Here is a 26,751-nt window from a genome sequence, read left to right as displayed (position 1 = left end):
GCCTGGCCTTTACACTATGGGGTTTCGGAGCAAATCCACAGACCCACTGTGTCCTCCTCTCACTGCCACCATTCTGGCCTCTCATCCCTGGTACAAGGCTGGTGTCTGGGGGCTGTGTTCAGGCCACCATGGGTGTGACTGGGCAGAGGCCCCACAGAGGAGTGCTTTAGCAGAGCTGTCTCTACATCACCTGGGGGAAGTTCGGGAAACAACTCGCCCTGGGTATCGGCTTCTCTCATCACTGAGACGCAACACCCAACACCCACAGCTAAAAGAAAGTGGTTCAGTTTGCTTGTAGTTTTGATCCATGGTCAGCTGACTCCAAGGCCGGAACATGATGGCAGAAGGACGTGGTAGGGCAAGGGTGCTTAGTTCCTGGCAGCTGAAAGGCAGAGCAGGGGAACAGCGCCAGAGAGGAACCACTGAGGGACCAGGAACTGTGTATACAGCACCCAGGACCGCTCCTCCGTGACCCATCCAGGAGCGCGTGTGACAAGTCTGCTAGGTGTTTTTTTTTTAATCAGGTGGAGTTGACATATCAGGGTTTACCAGAAATCCAGACTTGTGGTGAATCATTAATAGTGTTCTTTTCTCATTTTGTTCTCTTCTGAAGATGGAGAAAGGAAAGGAGTAGAATGGATAGAAAAGGCACAGTTTATCTCCACTGGAGAGAGAGAGGCCCTGGATCCCTATCTTGACACTGGCTGCCATCATGAAGAACACAGACAGGTGGCTTTGGAAACACAGTTGCTGCTCACAGTTTTGCAGACCAGAAAGTTCAAGGCCAAGGTGCTGGCCAGTTTGGTTGTTGCTGAGGGCTCTCTGCTGGGTTTGAAGAGGTGGGGGCAGAAAGAGCTCTGGTCTCTTCCTCCTCTTACAAAGACCCATCTTGACAGCTCCCTCATGGCCTCATCTGAACCTAATCACCCCCTAAAGGCCAAGAGCTTCACTTTATGGATTTTGTGCGATTCTCACCTGCCCTACAATTACCATTAAAATTAACTTTCATTCCCTTGTGAGAATGGGCCTAGGACCAGGATGCATGTCCGTGGCTGGACTGCAAGCCTGCACCTACCTACAGTCTGCACCTGTAGCTTCTCTTCCTGAGTGCAAACCACCACGGCTTTGGTTTCTGGCTTCCAAGCCCTGATAACCAAATCAACTGGGGTTCTGACTCCATGCTTGCTCCTGCTTGTGCCCGGCCGTTCTCCTGGGAAGGAGGAAATGAGACACAGAGACAGGAGAATATCCTCAAGCCACCAGTACTGGTGCAGAAATGCTCACTGGTGTGCAAGTGGGGAGTCAGGTGCAAGTTGCAAGTGGGAGACCATAGAGGGTAAGAGACCACAGGAGACAGCATTTTTAAACAACAAAACCGCTAAATGTATGCTAGCCTGGGACAGGAAGGGAGTGATCTAGGAAAGATGGGAATGTTCTATATGTGGGTTTAATTCATCCATTCTGAGCCACAGGCACAGACCACAGGGGACAAGGGCCCAGCAGTCTGGGGGAAACACACAGTACTATTGCCAGACAGGAGAGGGTGCTAGAAACATCTCACAGAAAGAGCCAGGAAGGAGGAAGTTGTTTGGGAGAGAATGTGTACCTTGTGGTGGTCTCAGAAACAAAAGTAGGAGTCATTTTATTCACAAATGCCTTTAGTGTGTCTACCATAAAGCACATAAGCACCACAGAGAAACCTGCCTCTGGGAGGATGGGACATTGATCTTTGAATTGGACAAGGATTTAGAATCATCTAGGGCCATTCAAAATCACAGAGCGATGAACTCGATGAACTCAAACTTGGACAAGGCTTATTTAATCTGCTTAGTACAAGAGGAAACTCGTGGGTCTGCCCTTCAGGGTCATTGGAGCCAAGTTCTCGCACCTCAGAGGGTGTGTGCCTTTGATCAGGCACTTTCCAGGCCAGCTGAACTGACCTCTATGCCGTTTTGTAGCTGCACCGCATGCAGGCCTGCCCCTGGGTTTGCTCTGGCTGATTTCTGTGCGTGCAGTGCCCTCCTTCCAGATGTCCACATGGCTCACTCTCTCACCTCTGCTGCGTCTCTGTTTAAATGGTACCTGACCGGTGAGGCCTCCCTGCCCGTCACTTTGAAAGAGGAATCCCACCAGTGGGTAGAGGTTCAAAGTAGTCAGGGCTTGTACAGCAGTCAGTGCTTGTACAGCAGTCAGTGCTTGTACAGCAGAGGTACTGAGCTATCACAGCTGCTGTCTGGGCTCTCCACCAGCACATACTGCTGAGTGTCCCCTGATGACTTCCCAGCACACACATACATTCAAGCATACATGCACACACACACACACACACACACACACGTGTTCTCCTATCCCCCTTTCCTACCCATTTAGCACTTTTATACTACGTGATATACTGCACTATTGATTTAACTTTTTTTGGGGGGGTGGGGGATTTTACTCTTTTTTGTGTGGTACTTTGGATTGAGCCCAAGGCCTTTGAACTGAGATACATCGCCAGCCCTTTTTATGTTTTTATTTTGAGACAGGGTCTTGCTAAGTTGCCCAGGCTGGCCTTGAACTTGCAATCTTCCTGCCTCAGACTCCTGAGAGGTATGCACCACCATGCCTGGCTAGATTTTAGTCTTAGTATATGTATTGCTTGCCTCCCTTCGCTGGACTGCAAGCACCTTGAAGGCAGGGACTTTTGCCTCTTCTCTTCTGTCCTGGATACATGTTTAACACAATAAAAACAATGCATGAATATATATGTCAGGTGTGAACAGCCTTTTGATTTCATTACTGTGGCTTTGCTTCCACTGACCTTGCAAATTAAGCTATTTACACCTCAGAAGTGTATTTTCCAATACTTAGATTTATAGCAAACACTCACTAATCCCTAAAAGTTAGCCCAGTGTTTGACTAGTATCTGTAATATATACAACCAAATGCACTAATTAAATTTCTAAGAACCAGGTTCTGTGAGCTAGACAAGTTACAAGGAAGCATGAGCTTTAATCATGAGGCTGCTTCCCATCAGCTGGACACATTCTGTGTGATGCTCTGAAGGAGGTAGGGTTCTGCAAAGGGCGCTTTATAAAACTATAGAATTTGTAAGAGTTAGTGCATATAAAATATGATGCCCTTTACATTCTAGGATCCACATCCCCCAGTGTTTGGGATAGGATGTTTTTATGAGTAAAGTTTTATTGAACTACAGCCAAGCTAATTCATTTGCATATTGGCTGTGGTTACTTTTGTGGTTATTTCACACTATGACAGCAGAGTTGAGTAGTTGTTACAGAGACTTATGACCTGCAAATGTTAAGGATTAACTATATGGCTCTTTACCAGAAGTACTAATTTGTGCTTTTGGAGGAAATTGAGGTAAGGGGTCCACTTATTCTGTAGACCTTTGGTAGAAGCATCAGCCAGTCCTTCTGTACTTGCCTGAAGATGTTGAAGGATAGCATTTCAGTGCTGTGGGGTTGCCCTGATTTCCCTTCACCTGACTGATACCTGGCTAACAACCATTCCCAGCAGGAGTCCATATGATCTAAAAAGTGGCGCAGAGAACAAATCTCTATTGGGCATAGGAACACCATCCTGGTTTGTTTGAACAACTTTCCTTGGATCCTGTAGACTGTAGGTCCACTCTGTGACCCTAAAAAGAAGACTTCTCTGGACTTGGTCCATTGCCGTGGCCTGCACAGCTGAAGGGTCCACGAAGTGAGGGGGGGTGGGATGGATGAAGAGAAACAAAGAGATACAAAGCTGGGGCCAGGTGGAACCTCACTTCTGATGGAGAAAAGGTCTGCCAGGCAACTGCAGTGCGTTTATTTATAGTGGTAGTGATGAGCGAAGTGCAGGGGGAGGTAAAAGGGCCTGGTCTGTAACCAGAGCCAGGAGAGTAGCTAAGGTCTGCAGATCATCATGCTTTGATGGTTTTATGGAGAATGGATGGGGAGGAAGGCACATCATGTTCTTCATTCCATGTGGGCCCCTGCCTCATTAGCGGGAGGAGGCGAGTTAGGCCCAGCCAGAGTGATCTGCAGTGCAGTGTTCCCAGCAGTCCTTCGTTTGCTTAGACTCACACCACCTCTCCCCTTCTTCTTTGTCTTGGTTGTTCTAGGCCAGGGGTGGTGAGCCTATAGCATGCACATTATATGTTTTTCTTTTAACACAGAAGATGTTAATGTATGAGTTGCTTTTTCTAAACTAAATCCTCAGTATTCAGGTTTAATCACAATGTTGGCACTTTTCAATATATAAGTGGGCTTGGGGTTGTAGTTTGGGCACTGATCTCTGATCGCCATGAACTACTCTAGGCTCACTGTCTCTTCCAATTTCCCTCTCCCCTCTGCCCTCAGACTCCTATATAAACGAGTCTCTGGCTTAGATGTGCCTTTCCTGGGTCTTCCCATGGTCAGCTCAGCCCTGCCAGCTAGTGCTCTGCTGAACACAGCAAGCACATTTACTGGAGAACATTGAGGGTGGGTTTCTCTTTCCCTTTTATTTCTACCATCTATCCCAAGTAGGACAAAAATCTCCATGATTCCTATAAACTCAGCAAGTTGCAGGGTTTCTGGACACCTCTGTTTCCCTCACACTAATTGCCCTTAGCTGTGTCATCTAAGGCTGCTCTTGCCTTACTGTCTTATCCCAAATCCTTATAACCACTCACCCAGGCCCATACCAGTCAGTCTTTCTCCCGTCTTTTTTTTTTCTCCCTTTTGCAGAATCCCATTCCTTGCCTCTTACTTTCAGGTCCGTAACAACCAAACTCTGAATTTTCTTAAAGATTCTACCAAAGAATAGAATCGTTTCTGCTTCCCCTTCTTAATGCAGGAGGGGCAGGCTCTTCAATACTGAAGATCCTGTCTCTCCTTCTGTTGGTTCTAAGGCCCTGCCGCCGGCCCTTTCTCTTGTAATGGCATGACCTACTCTTCCAGTACCTCATTTTTTTTTCTATGTAGTTCAAATCCCAACTTCTAGATAAGGTCAGAAAATCAGGTACACATACACACACTACATTTATTGCCTTGCTTCTCTCAAATTTCAGACTGCCATTATGTAAGGGGACTCATTGAAAGGTGGTCAGAAAAACAGCCCTGAGAAAGAGAATCCATAAGATTGTCATCTGAAAAGTCCTGCTTTCTATCAGATTAGTGCCCACTGGTGTGACAGTTTGGCTGGGTATAGGAAACCCAGATTTAAGAACACTGTAGATTCTGGAGGTTCTGTATTTCTGACAGAACCTAGGAGACCACTTTTATTTATTTGTTTGTTTGTTTCATAGTACTAGAGATTGAACCCAGGGCTTTCTCACTGAGCTACATCCCCAGTCCTTTTTAAGGTTTTATTCTGGGAGAGGGTCACACAAAGTCACTGTGCTGTCCATTCTAAGCTCAAATTTGTCATCCTTCTGCCTCAGCCTCTCAGAGTGCTGGGATTACAGGCATGTGCTATTCACTATACCTAGCTCAGTTTTATTCTTATACCTCTGCAGACAACCTATTTGTCATCTCTGAAGAGAACATCTCATCTCCTTGTTCTGAAATTTTACCAGATGTGTCTCTCTGTTGACATTATTCCTCCTCGTCCTGCTTAGTGAGTTCTTTTACTTTGGGATGTGAACCTTCATTCTTCTTGGGATGCTTCCTTCCATCAGGTTTTTGATCGTTTCCTCTCTTTCTTGCTCTCTGTCCCCACTGCTTTGGGCTCCTGGTAGCTGGATGCCACACTCATGTTGGAAATGAAGCCCTCAGGTCTCACCCAGATCCACTGACTCAAGATTTATATTTTAACAAGAGACATGGGTGAAGTGTATGTGCATTCCATTTTGAGAAACACAGCCTAATCCATTTTCACCTTGTCTGTCCTTGAAACCTTTAAGGCTAACCATTGAAAGGCCCATTCTTAGTCACTTGTGTCCCTGCAGCCATCCTTACATCTTTCCAGGCTTAGAAATCAGATGTTGCTCTTCTCCTAGGTAAGAAACTTTCTTTTCCCAAGGGATTTTCCCCTACTCTGTGCTTGATCCTCTCTGGTCCATTCAGGCTTTTTCTTTTCACTCTGTTCATAACACCTTTAAATAGAACCAGGTACTTCCCAATTTAAAAAAGCTTCACTTGACCCTTTTAGCTCTTCGGCTCTCATCTCACTTCTCAACTGGCTTTTCCGGCCAAATTTCTCAAGTTCATGCAAAACAGGCTGTGCCTCTGTTTCTTTACATAGGCCCCTTTCTGGACCCCTGGAACTCTGAGTTCTGATTCGTTGCTCTAAAAACTCCTAGAAAGGTCTTCTCTCAGCCTTTGTCCCAGGTCTTCTCAGCAGCATTGCCTATGGCTGGTCAATATGACCTTCCAAAACATCCTATTCTTTTGACTTTCAGGCTACCTTGGTGTGGCTCCTGGAGAAGAAAGAGTGGCCTCATTTGGGTCCTGGCATAGAGGCTCAACTCAAATGTGCACTTAAGAAACTTTCCCTGAGTATTGTACTCCACACTGGTTACTGAATCCATTCAGTTCCTGCTATGGTCCCTCTCTCTTGGAGCACACACAGAGACAAGTCCAGGTGTATAGTAATCCAATTGTTGCACTGTGCTTCTCATCTCACCAGCCAGATTGAAAGCTACCAAGGGCAAGGACAAAGTCTTGGGCTTCTTCAAATGATTGCTTTGGTCATTTCTACTGCTCAAGGACAGCTGGACAAGGAGCTGCATGCAGCACTCTAGAAAATAATAACATTGTTCATTTGTGCAAAGATTCTGGCCACTGTCAAAGCTGTGTGCCTGGGAGCTACATGTGCCCAGAGGGGACATTCTTTCTGATATACTCAAAAGCTCTGTGTGGCTTTGCAGTGCCTTGGGTATAGTGAGTACCTCTTCTGTGTTCTCTCTAGTATTGATCCCAGCTTGGTGGCATTGCATCACTGTAATTGCCTTTGAGCTTGAGAAAGTCACCACTTTCCTTCCATTATCATCATGTGAAAATATTTCCAAGATGATGGGAGAATCTTGTGGGTGTGAGAGGGGAAAATTCACTCCTCAAATAAGACTGACCCCCTAGCTCCCTGCAGATGGTTTGGGGCCTTTCTGGAAAGCTGAGTGTCTGCTTGGTTCTCCAGATCTGCGACTTGGGCCCTCCTCCTCCCAGGACATGCTGTAAGCATGCAGTTGCCTAAAGGAGGGAGAACAAGAGGAGGGCTGGTAGAGGCCAGAGAGAAGGCAGGCACCTCTTCCTGACCCTTCTGAGAAGCTCGTGGGAGCTGAGGGAGATAAAGAAAGCTAAACTCTTTCCGTGTGCCTTTCTGTCCACACTCAATTCTGCCTACCCAGAGTTCCCTGTCTCAGGAGACAGCACTTTCACCCCCCCAAAGCTCTGGGCCACAGCCTAAGGGCCATCTTTGGTTTCTCCCTTGTCTCATCTCCTTATTCTGTCCATCACCAGGTAGTGCTTCTACCTCCAAAATAGACCCAGCACCTGTACTTCCACCCTGTCTTCTGCCATGGCCTGGCACAGCCTCTAAGTCTTGCTAGGGCCTCTTGCATAGCCTCCATACTCTGCCACCATTTCTCCAGTCCATTCTGCACAGAACAGCCAGGATGATATTTTAAAAGTAAATTGCATAATGGGATGTCCCTACTTAAAACTCTTCAATATTTGATGCAATTCTGAAATTATTATTCTGTAGGTGTATTGGTATATTTTGGTTATTTTTTTCCCCTGCTACAGAGTCTTTCTCTTGTAGAGGTCCGTACTGTAATATTGATATGTGAAATGATGTAGTATATTGGATTTTCTTCAAAATAATAACAGATGGGCAGGAAAAGGAGAGCCTGGCCATGCTGAAGCAAGGCATACAGGGTTCCATTGTGCTATTCTGATTTTGGACATGCTTAAAAATTTCTATAGTGGAAAAGTTAAAGCACAAATTATGAGGATTTTTTGTTACTCATAGAATTAAAAAACCCCATTACTCATAATTTTAAAAACCACACAAACATCCTTACAGGGCTTGCCAGTCCCTGCCTGATACTGCCCTGTCAGGGTTTCTGGCCTCACCTCTTGCTGTTCACATCCTGCTATCCTGAGTTGGTGTGTATTCAGTGAATATTTTTATTACAAATGTGTGTATCTGTAAACAATGGTCTTGTTTTATGTGTTTTTTAAAATAAAGGCGTAATGCACTACACGATGTTGTACAGCTTATATTTTCCACTCAAAGTTGTCATATATATGTATGCACAGGTATTATAAATGAGCTCATCCCTTGAAACTGTTACATAGCAATCCACTCTTTGAGTACACCACAATTTATTCATTCATTCCCTTAATGAGGTACATCTGACTTATCTTCAATTTCATCTCTAACCAAAAAAGACTGGAAAGAATGTACTGGAATGTGTGTCTCCTTACACACAACTCCTTCGCACTCATTAGACTGACTAGGATAAATGAGAGAGAACTGGCCAGTCCATAAGGCAATGGAGCCCTCATATGCCACTGCTGGTGGGAGTGCACATTGATATAATCATTTTAGGGAGCAATTTGGCAATATCTAGTTAAGATAAAAATGCTCATCCGTGTGCCCCAGCAATTCTATCTCTATAATAAATCCTATCACCAAAGTTAAATTATACATTCCTTTCCTACTCAACAGAAAACATAAACTATATAATATTGCTTTATGGCTTAAAGTTTAAATGCATTTTTATATATATATCATCAAATTTGACATTCATGAGCACAGAAGAGTGGTATTAGCCCCACATCATAAGGGAGCCAAAGCCAAATACAAGGCCACGCACCTGTCATTTGCTGCTGGGGCTCAAGTGCCAGTACTTTATTTTCATCCTATGCATTTTCTATTACCCCACGCTGCCTCCCTGTGTTTTTATGCTATGAGGAAAACTCATAGGCGCCTGGTTCTTTGTGATAGGTGCTGCTGATGCCCCATTCATATCCCCTTTTCCAGGCCTTTACCCCTCCCTCATGCGCTGCAAGTGCTGACTTCTGACAGGTCACAGCTGCCCTTCCTTAAGGAATTGCCCATGGCCACCTGGAGCAGCCTCACTGGAAATGCCTAGAGACTTTCTGCACCCTCCTTGGCAGGGGGTGCCTTAGCCAATGGCTGATGGGTACAGGTGCACCAAGCTGGCCTTATGGCCTTTAGTAGCGACAACTCCCTGGTACCATTTATGTTCCAGAGCTTCCTGGGGCTGAGGCAGAACTTCAGCAGAATCCACATCTTTGCCTAGTTTCTTTCCCTGCCTTATTTTGCTTTCCTCACTGCCTCTACCTTCCTCCTGAGAGCATACCTTCAAGAAATCACTTGCATGGGCTAGGGATGTAGCTTAGTGGTAGACCACTTCCCTAGTATGTGCAAGGCTCTAGGTTCAAGCCTCAGTACTACAAAAAAAAAAAAAAAATCACTTGCGTAAGAATTCCTGTCCCCAGGCTCCACTTCTAGGACAGTTGTTCTCAATGTTTAGCATGCAGAGAATCACTCAGGGGACGCACACAATCAGGCCTCATCGAGAACTCCTGTTTCAGTTGGTCTAGGGAAGAACCCCGAATCTGCATCTCTAGCAAGTTCTCAGGTGAAGGAGATGCCACTGGTCCAGGGACCACACTTTGACAAACATTGTTCTAGGGAACCTGATTTAATACTGCTGGTATCAGGAGAAGCAGACTTGAAGGAGGGATTCTGGAGTTGGACGACCTGGCTGCTATGAGTACCCCGACATGGATTGGAGGGTGAGAACTGTTACTCCTAGGCATGTGGTATTCATGTAATTTTTGTGACAGCTTACAGCTGGAAGGAGGTGTGTTGGACTTTGCAGTATTTTTGACATGTGAGTAATATAGCCGAGGCAGTGATTATAAGGACTGTGGGATTGAGAAGCTGCCTCTGAAAGTCCTTGGAATGTCATTAGAAAATGACAGGTCCAAGTGCATTCACCAGTTCAGAACAGACCGTGGAAGTCAGAGCAGCTCTTTGGCAGTGAAATCCTTGTCTGCTGGAGCTGAAAGACAGTCATGCTGAAAAGCAAACAGTATTGTATCTAAGTTTAAGAGAGGTAGAACTTTGGAGAACTTTGAATTCTCAGCCTTGACGTGTTTCCTAACTAAGTCAGGGTCCTAATGGGAAAGGGTAGGACCTGAGATGTGGGGATATGATATATCAGGACCCTTGGAGGATTTTCCTGAGCCCTCGGGTCCTTCGGAAGTAGTCTGGCCCCCTTTGTTAGAAGTTAGCCTACTAACTCAGGAAACTGTATGTTAGGAAAGCGAATATCCAGAGATTTCAAGAATTGGGCAGTGTCCAAATCAGCAATGATATCCAAGGGCACAAAGTACTACTCTGACTTCTCTGTTAGACTATAGGAAGATGAGGTCAGGCAACCAACAGCTGCAGCCCAGGGTTGTTGCACAGTGGCTTCATTGGCTCGTGGATCCAACTTGTGGTCATTTATGAAGTTCACAATCATATCATCAGAATTACCAAACTTAGAAGCTTCCTTGGCCTATGGACTAAGAGCTTTTTTTTTTTTTTGAGACAAGGGTCTTGTCACATAGTCAAGGCTGGCCTTGAACTTGCAGTCTTCCTGCCTCAGCCTCCTGAGTGCTAGGATTGCAGGTATGGAGCACCATGCCCAGATAATAAGTACTTTCTTGTAGGAAGTGCTATTGTGGTAGAAAAGGCCAACTGGACATCTTGAAACTGACAGCCACCATTCCCCTCACTCGACCAAGATGGTAAATACCAAACTATACTGCACACTGGGAAGAATGGCAGTGACTAGTGTCTCACAGACTTCAGGATGAAAGGGTGGTGGTCCTTATCATGTTTGTGCTGTCCAACCCCTACAAAGCCAGATGAATCATGGCAGATATCAGTAGACTTCCACAAAGTTAATCAAGTACCAGTATAAATTGTGGCTCCTGGCTTCATGTAATATCCTTTGTCAAACGAGTTTAGCCTGGGGGTGTATTGCAGCAGTGGAGTGGTGCAGCACACAGGAGGCCATGGGCTCGATCCCCATTACTGCAAAAAAAAAGAAAATCACACAGTGTATTTTTTCATCCTGCTGCTACTCTGGCAAATGCATTCTTTGCAATATTCCTCAAGATGGCGGATCTGAAGCAGTTTACATTTATGGGACAGGCAACAATAAACAGTCTTGTCCTGGGGCTATGTTACTTCTGCTCTCTGCTCAAAGAATCTGAATGTCTGGGTGTTCCATAAAACACTGATATACTATCTGGGTGGCATCACATAAATTGGACTTAATAAGCAAGAAGAGCAAGTACTCTAGATACTTGGAAGGACACATGTTCACTAGAGGGCAAGAAATAACTCAACAGAAATTTGGGAGTTTGTTGTATCAATGAAGCTTGAGGGGTTCAGTGTTTTGGGACAGGCTGGGAAATTTCCTCCAAAGTAAAGAAAAATTGTGGCACTATGGATCTCCTAACGACTGTGTCAGCATGACCCAGAGCTGCTGGCCTGCGAGAGGGGTGTCAAGGTGTCTTGCAAGTACAGCTCAGACACCAGACTGGAGACAACTTCCCATGAAGCTGGACGTGTAGTGGTCAGCTTTGTGTTACTGGAAAATACTGGAGGCAGCAGAATTTTAAGAGTAAAGTGTCATTTAGCTCAGTTTTGGAGGTTCAAAGTGCAGAATGGGGCAGCCCCACTGGTTTAGCCTCTGCGGGCGTGTGTGTAGGAACATGCAGTCACATGTGAACCAGAGCGGAGAGAGAGAGAGGAGCTAAACACATGTTTTTGTAACTCCTTTTTTGAGAGCTACCATGAGAAAGACTTCCCAAGTGCACATCCCTAACAACCTAAAGCGCACCCACGAGGCCGCGTTTCCTAAAAATTCCAAGCAGTGCCTTCTGGAGAACACTTTAACAAACAGGTCTTTAGGGGACTTTCAGCCTCCAAGCCACAGCATGGTGCTGCTGTACTTGAGGACACAGTATGCAGCGACCTCAGGCCAATGCTCCCTGTACAGTGGCTTGTCCCCAGCAGATAAAATACCTGGGCTCAGAAATCAGGTTGGAATTAGGGGCTGCCCTAAACATTATCACTCCTGATGATTCACGTAGGTAACTTGTATTTCCTGTCTCTGCAACTTTAGGTCTATGAGTCTAAAGGTACAGCCCCCGGGAGAACAGCTCTATCTACCGAGAGACGCAGTGAGGTTTCTCTTAATTTAAAGCTCTGGCTGGTGCTTCTAGTCACTCTGAGATCATCACTCTGGGAGGCCAGCAAGCACAGTAAGAAGGTAGAGCTGCTGTTACATATGTAATGGGGCAAGGAAGAATGTATTAGACACTCAGATGACCAACTGAGGCATCTCTTGTATTCACATGTGTATTTTTAATTGAAAATTGGCAAGTACACCAACTATGACCTGATAAGCATGGTACCCAGGGGCTCAGTGCCAGCCTCCTCTGGGCAAGCCATTTAGACCAGCAGTGGTAGGTAACCTGCAGTGGGCACTAGAGAAGGGAGATGGTGAGTATTAGTTATGGTGTCAGGATTAACTACAACAGCAAGGGAAGTATTTGTCACATGAATTCTCCTTTGTTTTGTTCTTAGTACTGGGGATTGAACCCAGGGCTTTTGTATTGAGCTACATCCCCAGCCCTTTTTATAGTTTATTTTGAGACAAGGTCTTGCAAAGTTGCTGAGGTTAAGCTTGAATTTATGATTCTCCTGCCTCAGCCTCCCAGAGTTCTGAGATTATAGGCGTGTGCTACAACACCTGGCTAATTCTCCTTTTTTTCTTCTTTTTCAATTTATTTGTTACTAATACATTTTGTTAATCCTCCCTTTTAAGTTTCCCAAGAACTTCTGACCAGACAATTCTGGAGAAGCAGACCTAGACAGAGTGAACTGGATGTGGGGAGCAGTAGACGTGAGTGCTGGCTCAGTTTACCAGAGTGTTGATTGTTGTAAATGCCGTTGGTGTTTAATCTTTCCCTGATTCAGGAAAGCCCACCAGTTTCCCCGTTTGTGACAGTGTTGACTGCTACCTCTCACAGATGAACCTTGGACCGGCAATTTGATCGTGGCCAACAGGGTTTGCCCAGAGATTCAGGAAGGAGGTGGCACACTCTTCCCACTCTAAGAAGAGCCTGCAACTAATGACACCGATGTTGGGATACAAAGACTGGGGCTCTTGCTTCAACACGGGGAGCTCTGGGGAGTCCTTCCTGCTCAGGGCAGCCTGGTAGGATCAAGCTCAGGGGAGACCTCAGAGAAACTCGCATTTTAGCCTTCTGCTTCCTTGTTCCTGGCTCTTCATTCCCTTCAAGTTCCTCCTTGTCTGGGGCTCTGCTTCTGGGAAGAATGACAGATAGCATTCTTCTTTTTTAAAATATATTTCTGAAAGTCCAACTAGCAGGAAATTATACAGGAGAAAAAGTGACTCTCTCCCATGACTCACTTTCATCCACTGGCCCTTTCCAGGGTTCTCCGGAAAGAACTCACAGCAATTTGGTGGCATATGAACTATGTCAATTTTCTGCACATGTGTGTGAATATGTGTGCACACATCCACTTAGAAGTAAACGGGAAAATTCTATACGTGTTTTTCTGTGACTTGTTACATTTATGATGTCTCAGAAATCTTTCCATGATATGTGTAAGCCTACCTTTTAAAAAATGACGCTTTTAGGGGCTGGGGATTAACTCAGTGGTTCTGTCGCCTGCCTTGCAAGTGCAAGGTCACGAGTTCAATCCCTGGTACCCCCCCCCCCAAATGGCCGTTGTTGTATGGTTTCTCTTACATGAGAAACTCATAATGTAAATAAAGAGTAAAATGAAAGATGGGTAATAGGAGGCAGGGAGATGGATCTTCCTCAAATGGAAAGGGATCAGGAGATGGAGGGGTGAGGAGGGAGTGGAGAGGAAGGGGATGAAAAAAGAATTAAGATGTGCTATGTTCATGTACCAACTTCCCACAAGGAATGTAAACACTGTGTATTACAAACATATAGTAATAAACATTTTTTATTGGTTGTATAGTATTTATTGCATGCTATTGATATACTATAATTTATTTAATTACATCCCTCTGGGAAAACAGAGTAACACATCTAAAAGCTTTCTCACTCTTAAGAATGTTAAAAAATTTTTTTAAAAACACGCTTTCTTCAAACATTGGATTTTGTTTATGCTAGATCTTTAATTTATTTTTAGTTTATTTTTGTGCATGGTGTGATACATGGCTTAATTATTTTAAAAGGAATGTACATAACTTATTGATTAGGCAATCATTCTCCTGCTGAAATGTCACTTAAATCTTAAACTAAGTCATCATGTATAAAAGTATCCATGTATACAAGTTTTGAGCTGGGCATAGTGGCACATCCTTGCAATCCCAGCATTTGGGAGGCTGAGGCAGGAGAATCACCCAAGTTCGAGGCCAACCTGGGCTACATAGTGAGTTCAAAGCCAACCTGAACTACATAGTGAGATCATGTCTTAAAAAACCAAAATAAAAATTAAAAAGTATCTTCTCTGGCCTGTATTCTGCTTATTTGATTTTTTGGTCTATTCTTGCATCATTGCTAAGTTATCTTTATAAATGTCTGCATAGTATATTTTTCTACCTAATAGAGGAAGACACTGTTTATTCATTGTGCTTCTATTTCAGAACATTCTCAACCATTTTGGACATTGCTTTTTTTTCCATATGGATTTTAACGGTTCTTTTTTTTTGGTGCCAGGGATCAAACTGAGGTCCTTGTGCTTGCAAGGCAAGCGTGGCACCATTGAGCTAAATCCTCGGCCCATATAGAAGTTTTAGATCATTGGAATATCCCAATGCGTGCCCCCCTCCAGTACCAGGGATCAAACTCAGGACCTTGCACTTGTGAGGCAGGCGCTGTGCCACTGAGCTAAATCCCTGGCCCTTCGTATGGATTTTTAAATTGTTATTGAGTTAAAAAAAATATTTTCTTTGGATTTTAATTGTGATGACATATGCTTATCTATTAATCTGTGTATTTTCAAGGTTGAGTGTTCTCATACAGGGATATTAACCAAGCTCCCTTTTTTGGTGTCTTTCTGTGAAGTTTCATGATTTTCTTTATATATACTTTCTTTGGTTTGTCTGAGTATTTAGTTTCCATTGCAATTGTGAATGGCACCTATTTTTCTATTACATTTGTGAATTTGTTATTGTTGATGAACAGAAAAGGTGTTGGATTTTGTATGTTGACTTTAAATTTGACTTAATTCTATTTGTTCTAATAGCTTCAGTAGATTTTCCTAGTTGATAATCATATTGTATGCAAATGGTGACAGTTTGATCTTTCCTTTACCAATATTTATAACCTTGTTTGGATCTATTTCCTTATTGCATTAGCCTGTATCTCCACAATAATGTTAAATGGTAGGAATGATAGCATTTAGACTTTTATTGAAACTTTTTCATGGCAATGACTTTTTGTTTTTGGTACCGGGGATCAAACTCGGGTCCTTGCTCTTGCGCAGCAGGCGGCAAAACCACTGAGCTAAATCCCCGGCCCTCATGGTAATGACTTTTAACATATGACTATTCAGAATGATATTTGTGGTTGGCTTGCTATAGTGCAGTGATAGACAGTGAACCTTTTCAAGCTTTCAATGATAACAAATAACCGGCTGCAGCATGCCTGCCATAGTTTCGCCATCACTGTGGGAGGGAACTTTTACCAGGTTGAAAAACTTTTCTTTTATCCCCTCAATCCTTTATTACTGAGATGGTGCCATGTCAGTAAGAGACTCGGTGGAAATAGAAGAGGTCTGCTCAATAAACCAGTAGATTTAACCAACAGGGCTCAAACTTTCTTCCTCCAATTGTGCTGCTGTAACAAAATACCTAAGACTTGGTAAGAACAGGTTTATTTCTTACACTTCCGGAGGCTGAGAAGTCCAAGATCAAAGCCTTGGCTTTGGTATCTGGTAGATGGTGCTCTCTGCTTCTAAGATGGTGCCGTGTTCCTGTGTCCTTACAGGGCGGAAGGTCGAAGGGTCAGAGAGCACAACCTTTAGCCTCCAGCGCTTTTAAAACAGTGTGTTCTCTTTCAGGAGGGCTGAGCCTTCACAACTTAATTGCCTCCCACAGGCTACACTTCTTAATACTGCAGCACCGGAGATTAAGTTGATGAGGCTCCTTGCAAAGTTGATTCATTTCTCCTCCTAAGAAGAGAGGAGACAAATCGTTCCCTACCTTACCCTTGAATTCTACAAAATGGAACTTTGTCAGCATTGCCAAGGCTTCACAGTTTAAATGAGAAACCCTATTGGATTTTATCACATCTCTCTTCAATATCCACTAAAATGATCAGAATGCTTTCATCTTTAGTTTGCTAATAGCAAAGATTACACTAATATATGTCTCAATATTGAACCATCCATTTATTCCTAAAACAAATTAAACTTGAGTATAAGATATTATTCTTCAATGCACTGATAAATTTGATTTTTCATCATATATTTTGCCTATAATTTTTAATAACAAAGTTAGCTTTTAGGTGTTTTCTTGGTTTTGGTGTTCCTCTGGGCTTGGCATCAAATCATGTTCGTTCATGAAATTGTTTTGGAACATTATTATTTCCTTCTACGCTCTTGAATAGTATCATCAGAATCAACTGAACTCTGGAGGTTGGGTGAAATTGCCCATGACCTTCCTAATATCTTGACTGTTATGGTTTGAATCAAGAATGACCCTCAAAACTCTCATGTACTCTGAAGAAGGACTTTTGGAGGGTGACTGGATCATGGGGGCCCTGTACTGAATGTTCTGAGTGTGCTATGAGGAGGTGGACCTAGTTGGAGACTGGTCACTGGGGTTGTGACCTAGAAGAATGTATCTCTTTCTCCAGCTCCTCTCTTCTCTCTGGCTTCCTGTCTGCCATGATGTAAGCAGCTTTCCTCTGCCCATGCCCCTCCTGCATACCATCTCTGCCTTGGAACCAACCAACTTGGACTGAAAATTGAGCCAAAATAAACCTCTTCTCCTTTAAGTTCTGGGTGTTGAGCCATAGACCGGTTAGACATCAGACTCATTCACTACCCCTCCTCTGCTTTCCTCTAGATTTTAGGGAATATATATTTAATCTGAGTGGCCCTCTGGCTTTCAAGTGAGTCAGCCAGTGGGAGGAATTCATTGAAAAATGGAAGAAGGGGAGTATGGAAATGCAATGGTCCCTGTCTGTTCCCCTTCTTTGGGTAGCATCTCTGATGGCAGCTCCATCTCCTTTATGACTCCCATCACCATTTTCCCCCCGCTTTGTATCAGTTAGGGTTCACTAGAGGAACAGAGATAATATAATATAATATAATATAATATAATATAATATAATATAATATAATGTAACACATAAAGAATTTACAAAATAGCCACCTGCAGAGTCAGGGGTGGAAAAATGCAAGATGGCTACCTGCATGCTAGAGAGCCAGATCAATCCAGTTGAAAGTTGAAGGCCTGGTGCTAACTTCAGAGTACAGTATGAGTCTGTGTAGGAAATCCAAAGGGCCTTCCATGGAAGGCTCAAAAGTCTACACTGGAAGCCACAAGGAACTGGAGATGAATGTTCAAAGGCAAAGGTGAAGACTAGAGCTCCTCTGAAAAAGCAAAAAGGAAGACTTCCTCCTTTCCATTTTTATTCTATCCAGTCTACAAGCGTATTGGTTGGTGCTACCCACATCTGGGATGGGTCTCCCTCCTCAATTTGTGGCCTACGTGTCAGTCATCCATAGACACACCCGGAACTGTGCCCCACTAATCCACTAGGCATTTCTTAATTCATTCTAGTTGACACCATAATCAAGGATCACACCACCATTGGTCCAGCTCCTGGAAGACTGGACCCTGTCAGAAGTGCCTCCTTCTATGGTCCTTTCAGCTTCCAACTTTGCTAGGCAACCCTACTAGGTTCCTGGCTCGACCATCACCTATGCAACCGATTCCCTGCGTTAAACTCCCACAGTTTGAGATGCTGCAGTTTTGATGTTCTGACTGCTTTCTGACTCATAAAGACTTTGAGTTGATATTTCTCTAATCAGTTTCGATCATTTTCTCTTTTTCTTTTTTAAAAATTATATATTGGCAAATTATTGCTGCATGTGTTTATGGGGTACTGAGTGATGTTATGATTTTTTAATACAGTTAGGAATGATTAAATCCAGGTAATTAACCTATCCATCACCTCAAATATTTGACATTTTCTGTGATGGGAACATTTGAGATGTACAGTCTTAGCCATATTGAAAAGTCATTTACTTTTTCTTAAGAAGCCACCTATTTCATAGTGATTTTCAAATTTGTTAGAACAAAGTTATATATAAATGTCTCCCATAATTTTAAAAACCATCTTTACTTTAGCAGTCAGATTCCCACTCCCGTTCCTAACGTTGCTTATTTGTATGTGAATGTATATGTTTTATCATCAAACTTGTCAGACATTTGTCTACTTTATTAGTATGTTGCCAGATACTTTACATAAATCCTTATTTAATCTTTGTACCAATTTCACAAAAGAGGTTTATATTTTCAGGAAACAACAGCAAAGAAATCATTCCTTTACTTGCCAGAGACCACAAGCCTCTGAAGTTACAGAACTGAAACTTGAACTCAGGTCTGTCTGCATTCAAAGCTGATATCTTCCTCCCTTCCCAGACAGACAGCAAGGGTGCCTGGAGCCAGATTAAAAAGATCATCATGAGTAGACTTGACATTTTCTACAAAGAACATGGATTTCTTTTGTAATCAGGAAAGAAGTTAATTAAGCCTAAACAAATAATTTTAATAAAAATAGCACATATGAAGAGGAAATGTCACAGCACAGCAAGTTAAGAGTTTGGAATTATAGAAGGGGGGCACAGGTCGGCAGACAGCTAGCTCTTGCCTGTTTTACCCTGTGCTTAGTAATTGATTTAGATCTTGGTTTCTCCCTCCACACCAGTTTACTTTTTCTTTACACACTGAAGTTTCCCAGACAGGTAGGTAATGGTGCATTTCTCTGGCACTGCTGAATGAAATATAAAGTGTGATCAAATTATATGGTGAATGTTAAAATTTTTTTAATTTATCACAGTAAAAGACACATTCCCGTTAATTACCCTCAAGATCCTCCCCCTTGGTTTGAACACATTCCCATCATTCTTGCCACTTTCGAAAGCAGTTCTGGAAATCCTGTTTCATGAGTGTCTTTATGAGATGTGGTAAAAAATACAGTGAATGCTGCTGCCAAATGCCATCCAACAGAAAACCAGGCTTATAAAAGTATTGTATTGTGGGGCCAGGATTTAGCTCAGTGGTCTGCCTCGAAGGCACGAGGACCCGAGTTCAATTGCTGGTACCAAAAAAAAAATTACATTGTGTCCTTATACACCTTATTCACTGGATCTGGCACCCTGTGACTTCTGGCTCTTCTCCTAAGTCAAAATGATTCAGTCCTAAGTTGAATTGATTCAGGACATCGAGGCAGCCACAACAGGGCAACTAAAGACACTCATGGCAGAGGACTTCCAGAACTGCTTCAGAAAGTGGCAAGGGAGCTGGATGTGGTGGTGCACGCCTATAATCCCAGCACTTGAGAGGCTAAGGCAGGAGGATCACTTGAGTTCAAGGTCAGCTTGGACTACATAGCAAGACACTGTTGACAAAAAAAAAGAGATAAGAATGATGAAACGAGGGAGACTCATTTTGAGGGAGGTTAATGGTGACATGTCCTTTATGCAATGCATGTTTTAAAAATGGAAACATCCCTGTATTTTGTCATCACACCTTGTATCCTTTGGGAAATGGTCACCTTGGCATGCCCACCACCTCACATGGTTGGAAATTCCACTCTTCTTCCAAAGGATGTGCCCAGATGGCTGGAGGCCGTGAGAGTCTCCGTGGGAATTGGGCCGATCCCCTTGGGGCAGTGTAGGTTGCCTGACCTCCTTGGCTGGGGCAACCAGAGAAGGATCATTTTCTATTCCTACTTCCTCTCCAGTCCTGAGCTCCACTTCTTAAGGCAGAGGAGCCCTGAAACTTCCTAAAATAGCCTCCTGCTGGAGAGACGTAATGCAATGCACACCACAGTACGCATATTGATTTCTATTTTTGGTTCTTATCAAGATTTATTTTTCATCCCTTCAGGTAAATAGTGACCTTGGGCTCACCGCCTTCCATATTTGTAGCCTGGGTCAATGAATCTCAGTATTGACCTCAGGGGCCATCAATAGCTGCTTATTGTTGAGATATTTCAATGTCAATAAGTGGCCCCATGGAGGTGGGAGGGAGGCCTGCCCAGCAAACCCAGCAGCTAAAAAACCAATCCCTTTTCTCCCAGTTGTCATCTTGGCTCAGAAGGGGTCGGTTCTAAAATTGATTAACTTTCCTGCAGGGAGTAGAAAACAAACTCTCCAACATTGCCTGAATCCTACAAAGGGACCTTTCTCAGAATTGCTATGCATTACTATGAAAGGAGCGAATACCTGTGTGGATTCTGTCTCTGTCTCCTCAGGCCAGCCCTAGTGTCAGGTTTGATTCCATGAGAACATCCAGGACTTGGAAATGAGATTCCTGATTACAAAACTGCTCTGAGCCCACCCAGACTTACTGGGCTCAGGTGCAGGCAGGCTGGCATAGTGAAAGACCTTGCATGTTGGCATCGGCTGCTCCTCCCAGCAAATCCTGGTTCCATTACCAACCAGGCTTCCTCTCTTGTATGACAGAGATACAACCTGCCTTGTGGAGAGTAGAGATGTTGTCTGGGTGTGATGGCACTGAGTAGGTGTTTCATAAATCCCAGGCCCATTGTTTTATCGTTATTTTCTTTGCTCAATAAGAGATCAAGACATTGCCTTTGAGTTGGGCACATGCCTGTAATCCTAGCATTCTGGGATGCAGAGGCAGGAGTATCCCCAGTTTGAGCCCACTCTGGGCACCTTGGCAAGAACCTGTCTCAAATACACAAATTTTTTAGGGGGCGGGGATTTAGCTCAGTGGTGCTGCCACCTTCAAAAGCACAGGGTCCTGGGTTCGATCCCCAGTACCCCCCCCCAAAAATTTAAAGCTTGGGGATGTAGTTCAATGTGAAGGCCCTGAGTTAAGTCTCCAGTTCTTCCAATCCATCCATCCATCCATATGAAAGCTCCACTTGGAGTCCCAGTCCTTATTCCCTACTTTCTCTGCTCCCTGCACTTAACTTATTCCTGATTACCTTTCATAGGGAGATTTAAAAACCTGACTCTCACTGTTAAATCACGTGATCATCTGTCTTTGTGGGAAAGCTTTTGGCTATGGGCCCATTGACGTGTCCACCTTGGTGTGCTTGGCCTGGTGTGGAGGTTCCCTGAAGGCAGGCTGAGCCTGGGCAAGTTCTCTGGACCCAGGGCGTGTTGGCCTATGTGTGCCTTCAGAGGGCAGCACTGGTTCTGCGCCCTCCAGTGTGAGTGCTATGGCTTGTTGTCCCTACCTATTTTCTCTTTCTTCCTTCCTTTCTCCTTGCTCACCTTAAAGCTCCCAGCAGCTCCAGTGATTGGATTTTCCCAACTCCTATCTCCTTGGTTCATTCCCTACCCAAGGTGGCTTGAACTACTGGGGCAGCTTTGGGGATGATGGCGAAAGGAGGAAATGAGGTGATCCAAGCCGACCCTTCTCACTGTGCCTGGATGCTGCCTTCTAGCCAGGGTGATGACTTGTCCTGATGTTCATAGAGAAATGCCACACTGAGGTGGGTTAGATGATGGGAAAGGGAGGAATCTAGTGCAGCACTTTGTAAATAGGATTTCATTGAGTGCTTGCAAGGGCCGAGGTGGCAGGCATCCATGTGCCTAGTTTACAGATGAGAAAATAGAGCCTTAAAGACGTTAAGAGCTGAGATACAACTCTAGTCTTAGGCAGAATGAGCACTTGTGTCGGAAGGAAGGATGCTGGGGGTGGAGGAGAGGTAGGAAGGGTATATTTAGGCCTGTGCTTTAGTTACAAGATTGGCATAGATGTCCATGGTGCCCTGACCTGCCCTGGATCTGAAATTGAAAGAATAGAAGCAAGGAGCAACTTTGTTGCTTCTGACCATTTCCTGGCATAGCAGCTGGGCCCTCAAAGCTCAGTTTCCCTCTCTAAGTAGATTTCACCAACCACAGGTCAGCTTTGGGCAGACTCCCAAACCTTCTGAGGATTGCTATCTCTAGATATTGGCTCATACTGCCAAAACTCTACATTTCAAAGCAAACACCCCGACCCAGAATACCAGACAGAATTATAAATTTGCATATGCAAATAAACACTTGTCCCTACACACAGTCCTTTCTCCACTAAATAGACATTAAAATATCATCTGTTAGGTAGTGGTAACTGCATCCAATGCTGATGAAACTTCAGGGCAGAGAACAGGAGTTTGTTCATTCTTTATCTTTGTTTTATGGTTTTGGTACTGGGGATTGAGCCCAAGGCCTCTACATTAAGCTGTGTCCCCAGCTCTTTATTATTACTTTTTTTTCTTTATTATTATTTATTTATCATTATTTTGAAATACAGTCTTATGAAGTTGCTAGGTTGCCCAGGCTGGGATCAAATTTGCAATCTTCCTGCTTCCATCTCCCAGAATGCTGGAATTATAGGATCTATTACCATGCCTGGTTTGTTCGCTCATTTCTTTATGTATTAACTCCATAAACATGTTGCACACTTACCATGTATTAGCCAGGGCCCTAGACCTGAACGTGAGATCAATATTCACTCATTAGTTGTTACATTAGGCAGATGTTGGTTTAGTAATTACTGTACAGTCATAAATCTATATGTTTATGTGTGTGTGTGCTTCTGTGTGTATGTGTGTGTATTTCTAAGTATATATGTATGTATGTATATAAAATGTATTAACTACAAAGTTCTTGCCCTCCAGGAATTAAAAGTTCAGCAGAGAAGACAGACATGCAAACAATTATGATATAGTGAAAAAAATAGCTTTAATGTAGGTAGGATCAAAGAACAGAGGAGACTAGAATAAGCAGTGCCCAGGGCTACTGAGGAAATTGGGAAAGACTTCAAGGAGGCAGACATGAAGGCTGAACAAGCATCTTCCAGACAGACAAGGAGAATAGGAGCTGCCCAGGCAGAAGAGACATGCACTCCCTTAATCATTATTTATTAGGACATATGCTGCTGGTTGGAATGCATTTTTGTTCCCTGATAGAATTTAGAAAGTTTCAAGAGACGGCTACTCCATTTTCTACACTAAAAATGAGAACAAGCTGGATGAACTACATAATCACATCTTTAAAAATCCATCAGAGAGCTGAGGACACAAACTTACAAGTCCCTTCTACGACAGAAGGGATTCATGATTGCAAGGGTAGTAGTAGAAGGGCTAAAGCCACTACACAGTGGAGTAAAATGAAGCAAGCCAAACTTTAGTAAACCTTTAATAGTCATACAGAGGCTGACGTAACAGGTTCATTTCTGCAAAGCCCAGTGACAGCTTTCAATTCTTTCCCGCGTATATGGCAGTGACTGAAGTCATGTCAGGATAGTTGAGAAATGCTTTTGCTGTATGACAGGACATTATCAAGGGCAAGGTGCATCTGGCCAAAGGACAGGGACAGAGAAGCAGGATACAGAGAGATCAGGTCTAGGCACAGTCAGGGTAGTACTGGTAATAAAGTAACACCCCAGTGGACCACAAAGCCAACATTTACGCTCTAAAGCAGGGGAGGGGAGATCAGAAGACTGATACTCTGTGAGCTTCTGATGCTTCTGTGGTTTTAAAGACTTTGGGTGCTCAGGTCCTAAGCCCTGCTGCAGGAAGTCCTGACTCAGCCATCCAAACATTTGAAGTTCATGGTGAACTGGCTGTCCCCAAAGTTGCAGTGAAGTTTTGATTTTAACTCAACTCAACCATAGATTATGCTGACCCAGCCTCCACCTCAGTGAAGAATTGTGTATTTTATTCTCTACTGTTCTTTTGTACATAATGTCTGAAATATAATTAAAAATTACAAGACACTCAATAAAGCAGGAATGTGTGCTGAATCATCAAGAGGGGGAAAAAGTCATTGAACCAGAACAACAGTCATCTCCAAGGTTGCAGTGAACTAGCAAGGGCTTTGAAATGATAAATTTAAATATTTTTAATGGATCTAGTGTGAGAGGTGAACAATATGTGTGAATGGATGGTAAACTTTAGCATTAAACTCAAAAATAGGATCAAGCAGTTAAGCTAAAACTGAAAGCTATTATATTGTAAATATTAAAACTTCCTCAACAAACTTAATAGACTGAAACAGTAGAAGAAAGAACCAGTGTACTTGAAGCTGAGTCAAAAGAAATTATCTGACAAAGCAGAGAAACAATAACAAACTGAACAGGTCCTATGAGTCCTGTGGGACAGTATCAATATGGCTTAGTGCAGTTGTAATTAGAGTCCCAAAAGGAGAACAGACAAAGCATGGCAGAAGAATATTTGAACAGAAAATTGCCAAAAATATTCCCAAATAGATCAAGGACATTAACCCACAGATTCAAGAAGTTTTAATAATCTCCAAGCCCTGTAAATGCCAACAAAACTATAGACAGTCAAACTGATAAAAACCAAAGGTAAAATCTTTAAAGGTGTCAACTAAGAAATTCATACTACAGGAAGAGAAAAAATCATTAAAAGGATGAGTCACTTCTCATAAAAAAGAACAAGAGTGTTTGGTCTTAAAAATAGAGACATCAAACTCTTAATTTAGAATTTTAAGTCCCATGAAAATACCCTAAAAAAATCAAAGTGGAGCACATTTTCAGATGACAAAACTTGAGAAAATTTTCTTGTGCAGTTCAGCCCAAAAAGAAACGTTAAAAGAGGTTTTTCCAAGTGGAAGTCATAAAAGTGGGAGTAAAATACCCAACAGTGTAACCTTCAGCATAATTAAAATTTATATTTATATTTTATATAAATATATGTAAAATTTTCTGTAGAAGACCATTGGTTAATGTAAAAACTATAACAGTGTTCTGTGGGTCTTTTGTCCTATAGAAGTAAAATACAATGATACTTTGGTTCATGAACTCAACTCTCTCCACAATTCTGGTCGCAAACTGAACTGGAGAAAAACCAAATCAAATTTCCCCATGAGATCAACATTAACACTAACCATTGAATTTGATTCGGTTCTCATCCAACTTGGTCGCTACCAGAATCATGAAAAGAATCAAATTCATGAACCAAGGCACCACTGTATGTAGTGATAAGAGCTCATTATGTAGCAGCGAGAATTTTGCATTGTAAAGTACAAAATTATACGATATAAAACTATGTTGAGGATGCATATTAGAAGCTAGAGCAACCATAAAAATCAACACAAAAATGTATTACTTATAAAAATCAATAGAAGAGGCAAAGTGGAATACTGAAAAATAACCCAAAAAGATACTAGGGAATGGAGAACAGAGGGACAATTAACAGGACAAATAGAAATCAAATATTGAAAATAGACTTAAAATTCAACCCTACTACTATTTTAAAAATTACCTATGAATCTAACTCTCGCATTAAAAGACAGAGATTGTCAGAATGGAAACAAGAAGATATATGTAGATACCATTTATAAGAAACCCAATTTCATACAAAGTCATGGACACATTGAATATAGTGTTAAGAACCCAGTGCAAACACCAAGAAGGTAGGGTATCAGACAAAGTAGGTCTCCAAGGGAGCATAATCAGCATTTCATAACTTTCCATTTATTCTTCTTTTCTTCCTTTCTTTTCATAGTGCTGGGGATGGAACCCAGGGCCTGATGCATGCTAGGTAAGTGCTCTATTGCTGAGTGACACATCCAGACCTCATTTCACTTTGATAAAAGAGTGAATTTGTCAAGAAATTCTATCAGCCTTAAATTTGTATGTACCCAATAACAGAACTTAAACATATGTGAAACCGAAATTGACAGAGACAACCACATAATGCCACTCGAAGATTTTAGTGTCCATTTTTAGTGTCATTCATTGACACAATGAATAGACAAAACATCAAGAAAGGATGTACAGGATTGAACAGTGCTAGTGAACAACTTGGCATGGTGGTGTTATGGAACACAGATGCACTCAACAGTTACAGGACACACTTCCTTTTCAACTGAATCCTCACCAACACTGACCATATGTAGATCAAGGAAAAAGAAGTCTCAAAGATTAAAGAAAAGAAATCTCCTGGAGTCTCTAAGCATTACATAATTAAATCATAAATCAATAACAGTGAGACTCTACAATATCTGCAAATACTTGGAAATTAAGCAATATACTTCCAAATCACCCACTGGCCAAATAAAGTAATTAGTAGAGATTTTAAGTAGAATGCAAATGAAAACATAATGTATCAAAAGTTGAAAATGAAGCTAACTCCACTAAGGGAAACTTACAGCATTAAATGCTTGTAATGGAAAAGAAGAAATGTTTAAAATTTACCTTAAGATGCCAGGAGAAAAAAGCAAATTAAACCCAAACTAGAAGGATGAAAATATTAAAGATAAAAGCAGAAGTCCATGAAATAGACAATGGAAAACAATAGATAAAATCCATAAGGATGCCAAGTAGCAAAGATTTCTCCTTTGGAAAGATTAATAAAATCAATGAAGCTCAGATAAACTGATAAAGAAAAAAGATAGAAAAAAACAAACTGCCAATATTAGATTAAAGAGGCATCATCACTACAGAGCCCATGGTCAATAAAGGCTGATAAAGCACTATTATAAAAAAATATGTTAAGAAATTTGGGTGAATTGGGG

General features: G+C 42.6%; 1 long non-coding RNA gene across 2 annotated transcripts in view; it reads left to right on the top strand.

Annotated features, from left to right (window-relative positions):
- Positions 1 to 26,751, top strand: part of LOC147828764 (uncharacterized) — a 34,780-nt gene that overhangs the window by 3,634 nt on the left and 4,395 nt on the right. The window contains exons 2-3 of one of the 2 annotated variants that reach the window (XR_015450280.1): positions 18,543 to 18,623; positions 25,740 to 25,775. This is a non-coding gene — a long non-coding RNA (uncharacterized LOC147828764). The remainder of the gene's footprint in view (positions 1 to 18,542; positions 18,624 to 25,739; positions 25,776 to 26,751) is intronic. The other variant, XR_015450281.1, reaches the window with a different exon arrangement.

This window comes from Heterocephalus glaber, unplaced genomic scaffold (assembly GCF_053883595.1).
Source record: "Heterocephalus glaber isolate CG9 unplaced genomic scaffold, H.glaber_assembly_v1.0 deba00000937, whole genome shotgun sequence".
Classification (NCBI taxonomy): Eukaryota; Metazoa; Chordata; class Mammalia; order Rodentia; family Bathyergidae; genus Heterocephalus; species Heterocephalus glaber.
The sequence above is the reverse complement of the archived record's forward strand: the minus strand, read 5'-3'. Positions and strand labels throughout refer to the sequence as shown.